The following is an 8,838-nucleotide window of genomic DNA, read 5'->3' as shown; positions in this document are numbered from 1 at the left end:
GTTCACTAAAGAGTTAGTGGTGCAACAAATTAGTTTGCTAGCGAGTTTGTGTTGCAGTGAATCGGTTCGCTTATGAATCTGTGTTTTGGCAAATCAATTTCGTTGATGAGTCTGTGTCAACAATTTTGCTGACAAATTGCATGTCACCAGCGAATTGGTTTCCCTGTTGAATTTCTGCACCACCAGGAAGTAGTTTTGCTGCCGATTTCTACGGCAGACTCCCATGTTAGAAATAATGTAAATGCTTATAATGATTTCATTGTATAATTATGTAATATATGGAACAATTTAATTGGAACATGTGTATTTTTGGGAAAACATATGGTGACGAGTTATGTAATTATCAAATACAAATGTGTTGATTATGATCATTGATGTGTTAGGTTGTGCAATCGGAATCGGATCATCAACTAGGCAAGGACACCCCATTGAAGGAATAGGTAGGTGACTTTCACCCACATACGTATATTTATATATATCATAACTACATGTTTTCACATACACATCCGTGTTTCATTTCAAATTTTTTCTTTACTAGTCTTTACAAAAGGAATCAAACGACTAATTGAGCGATTAACACGTCTGTTCACTCATATATAGTTCCTTTCAAAATGTGTGAGCTATAAAATGAATTTCCTTACGCACCATGTTGGAATGATGTCCTTGTTACAACACAAGGTAATTTCAAGCATTATAGGCAATTTAAAAACATAATAAAACAATATTAACATTACATTTCATTTATGAACCAAAAGAGTATAATTCTTTCATTTCTCCATACTTGTGTAAATACCACCCTTAATAATTCGTCAATTACTGAGGCTGATTATAATACTTAAGTCTGGTCATCCATCTCAAATATCGTTAACCAAACTAATGTTATTCTCTATTTAAAGCATATCAATCATAGTTCTTTCATATACTTGGTATATAAAAAACATAATACATATGAACGTATCAATTCTTGAAACTAACTCATAACTCCCAAATTCAGCTATTCTCTTAGGACGCCATTAGTCGAAGCCAATCATTTATTCATTCAGGTCATCCGCTTAGGATTCCATTAGTCAAAGCTAATCATTTATCAATCTTAGTCATCCATTTAGGATGCCATTAGTCAAAGCTAATCATTTATTCATTGTATTCATCTTAATCATCCACTTAGGATGCCATTAGCCAAAGCTAATCATTTATCAATCCTGGCCATCCACTTAGGATGCCATTAGTCGAAGCTAATAATTTATTCATCTTGGTCATCCACTTAGGATGCCATTAGCCAAAACTAATCATTTATTAATCAAACATTCCAGAGGCGGTTTATTGAATCTCTATGACATGATAATATATCCTTTGCAATGCTCATTCAAACAATTCATAACAATTTGATGTTCATAATAACATAATAGTAGACCCTTCACAATATTCGTACAAATGTTTTGTAATAGTCTAGCATTTAGTATACACAATAATAGATCCTTTGTAATACATAAATACACATTCCATAATAGTTTAGCATTCGGTATAACACAATAGTAGACCCTTCGTATTACTCATCCTACCATTCTTGACAGTTAATGTTCAACACAATACAACAATAGATCCCTCGAAATACTCATACAAAAATTTATAACAATTTAGCAATGTGTATAGCACAATAATATATCCTTCACAATACTCATATAAACATTCATGACAAATAACCTTCAGGATAATATTGTTAAAACAATTCAATTAACACAAAATAAATATGAACACGAAAGAGATGGAGGCTAGAATTCTCCTTTTCGTTGATTTGTGAAAAGTAAATTATTTAACCTAAATACAAAGAGCTTATATATAGGTTAAGCTAAAAATACTATTCTACCCTTAATAAATAAAACAAGATAAATGTATTATTTAACATCTCCCCTCAAACTCACGATGTGACAGCTATAAGCATCGAGAGTTTTCCAACTAGAAAACAAAAATGAGAAATGGAATGTGATTTGGTAAAGAAATCTGCAATCTGCAAAGAAGAAGAAACAAAAGGCAAAGTAATGGTGTCATGCTTGAGATAATGATGAGTAAGATGACAATCAATCTCAATGTGCTTAGTTTGTTCATGAAAAACTAAGTTATGAGCAGTTTGAATAAAACTTTGGTTGTCACTATACATAGGAGTAAGATGAGAGAGTGAAACTCTCATATGCACAAGTAACCAACATAACCAAATAATCTCTTTAGTAGTAGATGCCATATCATGATATTCTGCTTCGGTTGAAGATTGAGAAACAATAGATTGTTTCTTGCTCTTCCAAGAAAAAAAAGAATCACCAAAAAAGATACATAAACCAATAACCGATTTGCAATATGTGGGATCACTGCCATGATCAACATCAAAGTATGCACGCAGCTCCAAGAAAGAGGTGGATGAAAGTAAAAGACTCTAGAAGACTATACCCCAAATATATCGCAAAATACGAAGAACAACTGCCTAGTGAATACTAGTAGAAAGAGCAACAAATTGACTAACAACATATGCAATATTTGTGTAAACACCCAAAAAAATGTTGACTCCACCATCGCTACCGATTTCTTGAATCTACAGCGATGCAGTTTTCACTATCGATTTCTGAATCGGTAGCGACACAATTTTATTAAAAGTTAAGGAAACAAATTAGATTGTCTTAAGGAGCTGGGAGGGAGGGGTAAAACTAGTTTTGAAGAGACCAAAATAAAGATAAGAACACATGTAAACCAACCCCAAACACCCTACCTCATTTAATAGGGAGTATAACTATAAGGAGGAGAGAGAAGGTGACCATTCCTCTTCCTAAAGTTGTCTACAATAGCTACATGTCCAGCTGCATGTTGCTCTTCTCTTCCTCCTTCCCAACAAAAACCTAAACCAAACCAGCAGATAGTGCCTTGTGAATGTGTGAGGGAGAGTTGAGACCTTGAGAGACGAATGGAAAGTTGCCTAGAGGGAAGGGAAAAGGGGCTAGAAAACATGAGTGGAAGAAGGAGGAGGAGAACCAACAGGAGAACCAGCAGGAGAAGCGAAACAATACTGTCAAACCTTCCCCAAACTTACTTAGATTCAAAAGGTATGGGTCATGAAACTCCCTTCCTCTTGTTCTTAAGACCCAGAACCAGAAATGAAGAAGAACACCCTAAGAAAATTAACCAAAGACCTAAGCTAGTTGTGAAGGAAACTAAAATTAACTAAGAGGAGAAGGAAACATAAATGGAATGAGGCCAATTCTTAGAACATCTAACAAAGAAAAATGAATAAAATGGAAAGAACAAGTCATGGTAGAGGGTCGGCCTTAACTATAGGGTTGGCCATCATGCATTTGTTTGCTCTGCTGGAATTTGTTGAAAGATTATGTGCTAGGATTGATTATTGCATGTGTATGTGTGTGTTCATGCTGAAATCATGTGACTTCGTTGGAACCTAATCACAAATTGCGTGTTCTGCAGTGAATTTGGGATTTTCTGCTGAACTAAGTTGTCCGCAGCAAATTAGCATTCGTTGTAGAATTGGGTGTTCTGGAGCGAATTTAGGATTCGCTACCAAAGTTGAGTTTTCTGCAGCAAATATATGATTCGTTGTTGAAATTGAGTTGTTTGTAGTGAATTAGCATTTACTGCTGAATTGGTTGTTCTGCAGCGAATTTGTGATTCATTACCGAAGTTGAGTTATCCACAATAAATTTGTGATTCACTGCCAAAACTAAGTTGTCTATAAAGAATTAGCATTCATTGCCAAATTGTGTGTTCTACACCAAAATTGTGATTCGCTATCAAAGTCGAGTTCTCCATAGCAAATTTGTGAGTCGCTGCCGAAATTGAGTTGTCTGCAGCGAATGCTAAATTGGTTGTTCTGCAGTGAATTTTTGATTCGCTGTTGAAGCTGAGTTGTCGGCAGCGAATTTGTGATTTGCTGCGGAAACTAAGTTGTCTGCAGCGAATTAGCTTTCGCTGCCAAATTATGTGTTCTATAGCGAAATTGTGATTCGCTGCTGAAGTCGAGTTGTCCACAGCGAATTTGTGAGTCACTGTTGAAACTGAGTTGTTTGTAGCGAATTAGCATTCGCTGTCAAAAACATGTTGGCTATAGAGAAGTAGCATTCGATGCCGAAATTATGGCGCTAGCAGTTAAACAATTTCCGTTGTTGAATTGGGCAGCCTGTAGCGAACAAGTTTTCGCTGCTAAATTGCACAGCCTGCAATGAATCAGTTTTCATTGCCGATTTCTACAATAGGCCTCCTGGGCATAAATGACTCAAATGCTTGTAACAATTTCATTGCATGATGGTGTAAAATGTGGAACACTTGAATGTGAACATATGAACTCTCGAAATAGGTATGGTGATGAACGTGATTCAAAGATAAAAATATACTAATTTGTGACCATTGATGTCTTAGGTGGTGTGGTCGGGATCGAATCATCGTCATGACAAGGAAAACCTGCAGGTGGAGCAGGTAGGTGACTTTCACCTTCCTTTTTCATAATGTTGAATTATGAAATACTTTATCATGAATGATATCGTGTTGTGTTAGTACATATATCAGATTGCCAAATGCTTAGATGTTGACAAATGATTGATTAGCTTCAGCTAATGGCATCTGAATGGATGACCAGGACAAATGGTTGATTAGCTTCGGCTGATGGCATCCGAAGTGGATGGCCGGGGCAAGTGAACGGTTAACCTTGGCAAATGATGTCTTATTAGGATAGCCGGATTTAAGATTATGGCTGATTGCAAGAATTTGTACAATTATATGAACAACAAGTCATTCATACCAAATACATAAAGGAACTACAAATGTCAAGCTTCAAATATGGGATAATGTTCATGCTTCATTAAACTGTTAGACTGCTTATCATCATCATTATTATTAAGTAATCGCATTCTTGTAAATGTTTTGTATTGCAGCAGGGACGTCACACCAATGAGGTGCCTAGGAAATCCAATACACGAGAATCTCCTTTTGCAAGGAATCATGTAGTTGCATTCTAAATCACGATGTATTTTGTATGAATCAATGTAATGAATGTATAACTATTATTAGATCCTTTTTGTTTAAATTCGTGATGACTATTAGTAGGATAGGAATGCAACTCATGTCTATGTATATATATTTTAATGTGAACTTCTAATCATGCAAAAATAATAATATGTGTTTATGTAAATTCACTTTTAAATGAAATGTTGATTATTGTTGGTGTATGGGTTGTATCTTGATGATGTGAGGGAACAAGTTCGCCGAATACCGACACGATGGGTGTCAAATACACACACACGCGCGTGCACACACACATATATAAAATCTACCGTTGTTTTGGGCTTGAAAAGTCGGGTTGTTATAGTTGGTATCAGAGCACTTGGTTTAGATCCTGAGGATCATTGATAATTGTGTTGTTGTGGTGAATTTCAAAATGATGCGCACCTGACAAGGGAAACAAACTGAGTTGCCCTTCTTAGAAAAGAGGGGCGGGAGCCAAGGTGCCCAAAGTTGGTAAGTCGAAGATCCCTTGGACGGTACGGGGCATCTCATGCTCTGATAATACCACCCGAAACCTTGCAGGGGGGAGTCGTGGGCAGGGGGAAGGCCAAAGGCCTAACTAGATAGAGGAAGTACCCCTAGTTGCAGCAGAGCAACAAGAAAGATCAGAAGAACAACCATCAACTATTCCAACTAGTGTGCCTCCACATACGTAGATGCGAGACTCCTTGTACAAATAGTTAAAGCAGTGATGGAGGGCATGGCTGGCTCGGCGACACAAAAAACTCCTGCCACACAAATTCCACAGGCAGCCCTTGTGACTGGCACGATCACTGACAACATGGTTCTACTGGTGCTACAGGTACACTACTAATGAATAATTTTAATGTGCATGTGTTGTTTGATCTAGGTGCCACCCACTCATTCATTGCTAGGAGAATTATCACTAAATTGAGAAAGGGAGTAGAAGTAGTAGAGAAGGGGTTCGTAATTTTAACTCCAATGTGAAACATGGTTGGAACAAATATTGTGTATATGGAAACAAAAGTATACTTGATTCCATTAGAGTTGCATGATTTTGACATAATCCTAGGCATGAATTGGTTGAGTAAATACAAGGCTTTAATATATTGTTATGCTAAATCTATTACATTCCAAACACTTGAGGGCGAGAGGATGATTTTTGAGGGAGAGAGAATTCTCAAAATGATCACCTTAATATCGATTGTAACAGCCCAAAGACGTTTGAGAAAGGGATGTATGTGAGACCTCGCATACATCTTAGACTTTGATGATGCATGTCCACGACTAAAGGATATTCCTGTGGTAAAGGAATTCTCAGATGTGTTTCCCGAAGAACTAACAGGATTACCCCCGAAGCGAGAGGTAGAGGTGTCAATGATAAAGCCTCTAATGATTAGAAGGTTATATATGAGTCAATACCAAAAAAAATAATACTGAGTTATAAACATTGTCTTTTGGTATCAATGATAAAGCCTCTAATGATTAGATTGGTTATTCATCAAGGAAGAAGTTGGATTTGCTTTATGACCTATGTTAAGAGAATTCTGATCTTTGAGTTTAACAAGGTTATATATGACTTTCTCTACAAAGACAACAAGAGAAAGAGAATTGATGAATAGTTAATGTTGATCCTAAGTCTTTGAAACCCTCAAACACCTTTTTGAGCTTGTGAATTTCCGTTTCTTTCATAGCCATGAACCATAGCTTGCATTACATGCTTTTAAAAGCCCTTTTCGATTAAGTAAGCAATTTGAACTGATAAATGGCATCTCAAAACTGGAAGAGCTTTTCTATAAGGGTCATGACTTCATGAATTAAGCTACTGGTTATTATGCATGTTGATAAAATAAATACTAAGAAAATAAACAACCTTTCTTGATAAAGTGACACGACCAAAAGATTGATGTCTTCTCCCAAGTGCAGGAGTGTCGAAGTAATAAATAACTCGGCAAGACCGGGGTCGAACCACATGGAGGTTAACTATATAAATTATAAATAATAATAATAATAATAATAATAATAATAATAATAATAAGTTAAAGAGGACTTTGAGATGTAAGATTAATGTGAAGATTAAACAATAAAAAACAAATGTCAAGGTTAGAGGATCCACTAATGGTATTTCAAACAAGTATAGTATAAAACTCTTTTATTACTCAACTAGAAACCACACACAAAGGAGGTTCCAATCAGATTATAAATTGTTAACATGATTACATTAGTTATCTTATTCGAATAATGCTAATACTTGTAAATATTGTCAGGTATTCATGATTATAACTTATGTTAATAACAAATCAAGTTCCTTTCATAGCACAAGTGTAGGTTATACCATACGGTTGGGTTATGAAAGTGCCAAGTATTTATTGTACCAAGTGTTATACAATATAAATCTAGATTAATCATTTAACAAGAAAAGTATTAAGAGTAAACAAGATAACAAATACAAAACATGTTAGTATTAAACATTAAAGTCCATATTGAGTTTGTACTATACTTATTCTTACACCATTAGTATAACATTTTCACCTTGACATAATAAACTTAACTAAACTTAATGAAAGAAGAGAAACATAAATAAAAAAGATAAGAACATAAATAAGATATAAGTTAACTAAGTAAAGGAAAGGAAATGAAAAGCATAAACAAGATATTAATAAAAGCAAAACTTAAGCATTACAAAAATATAAAGAGAGAGCAAGAGCAAGATCTTCATCTGAACAACCAAGCTCCTAAATGCATGGCAAATGCCTCCTTTTATAGACCAAAATTTGGAACTATTGATTTGATGACTAATTGTTGAGTGGGTGGCCAACTCTTGACTTGGTAAAAATGCTTATCTTCTTGTCTAAACAAAATGTTATTGCTAACATAAGAATTGGAACCAACTTTACTCATAAAAGTTATAGAAATTGTATTTTCTTTCCAATAAAAAAAATTGAGGTCATTTGGACTTCTAGAACTCGAGTTATGGGCTGAACACTGAACAGTGTCTTGGCTACAGGACAAATTCAAACTTCTCTGTTGTTGCTATAATTTGGACTTGAAAACAGTCTTTTTAAATATTGGACTCCACATGAAAGTTGTAGGCCTATGTCTTGCCTTTCCATCCATATAAAGCAGACCTAAATCCAAGATCTACAGCTCCAGATATGACCCAATTACCGAACAGTGTTCCAGTTTGGACTGCACCAACATCCCTTTTCTAAGTTTGGCCCTCTCTTTGTCCTTTCAATTTCAATAGTTGAAGTCATCGATCAATCCTTTCATTTATGTAATAGGCCTGCATTCAAGATGAACATTTACCATAAATTATGATATCTTATAGTGTCGACTTGTTATTATAGAACATGCTTTAGTTAAGGAGTTATTGATACTTCAAGTGCAAAATGCTGATATAAAACCTTGATAAAAATGCACTTTTAAGTACTAATCACTCCACCAACCAGCTTATTACTAGTCCCTAGTAATCAAAGCGTTAAAATAGAAAAACAATTTGTAAATTCTACAAAGCAAGGCATTCATCATTCAACTTCCATTAATCTATCCAGATAAACAAACTCTCATTAAATTTATATACATGCTCAATACCTCTTAAACAATATATTAATAAACCATTGTTTGTGCTTAATATATCAACACATAATTATGGGGCTTTACTTGAAAGAAAACAAATTTTTTGTTCTAATGTTTAAGGTTAACTTCCTTGGGTTAGGATTATTATCTCTTTTTTTTAATATATATACACACACACACACACATATAACTTAAAACACAATGCATCTTTAACCCATGTAATGAGATTTTTGCTAATGACTCCCA

The sequence above is a fragment of the Populus alba genome, chromosome 8 (assembly GCF_005239225.2).
Source record: "Populus alba chromosome 8, ASM523922v2, whole genome shotgun sequence".
Classification (NCBI taxonomy): Eukaryota; Viridiplantae; Streptophyta; class Magnoliopsida; order Malpighiales; family Salicaceae; genus Populus; species Populus alba.
This window is presented reverse-complemented; position numbering follows the sequence as displayed.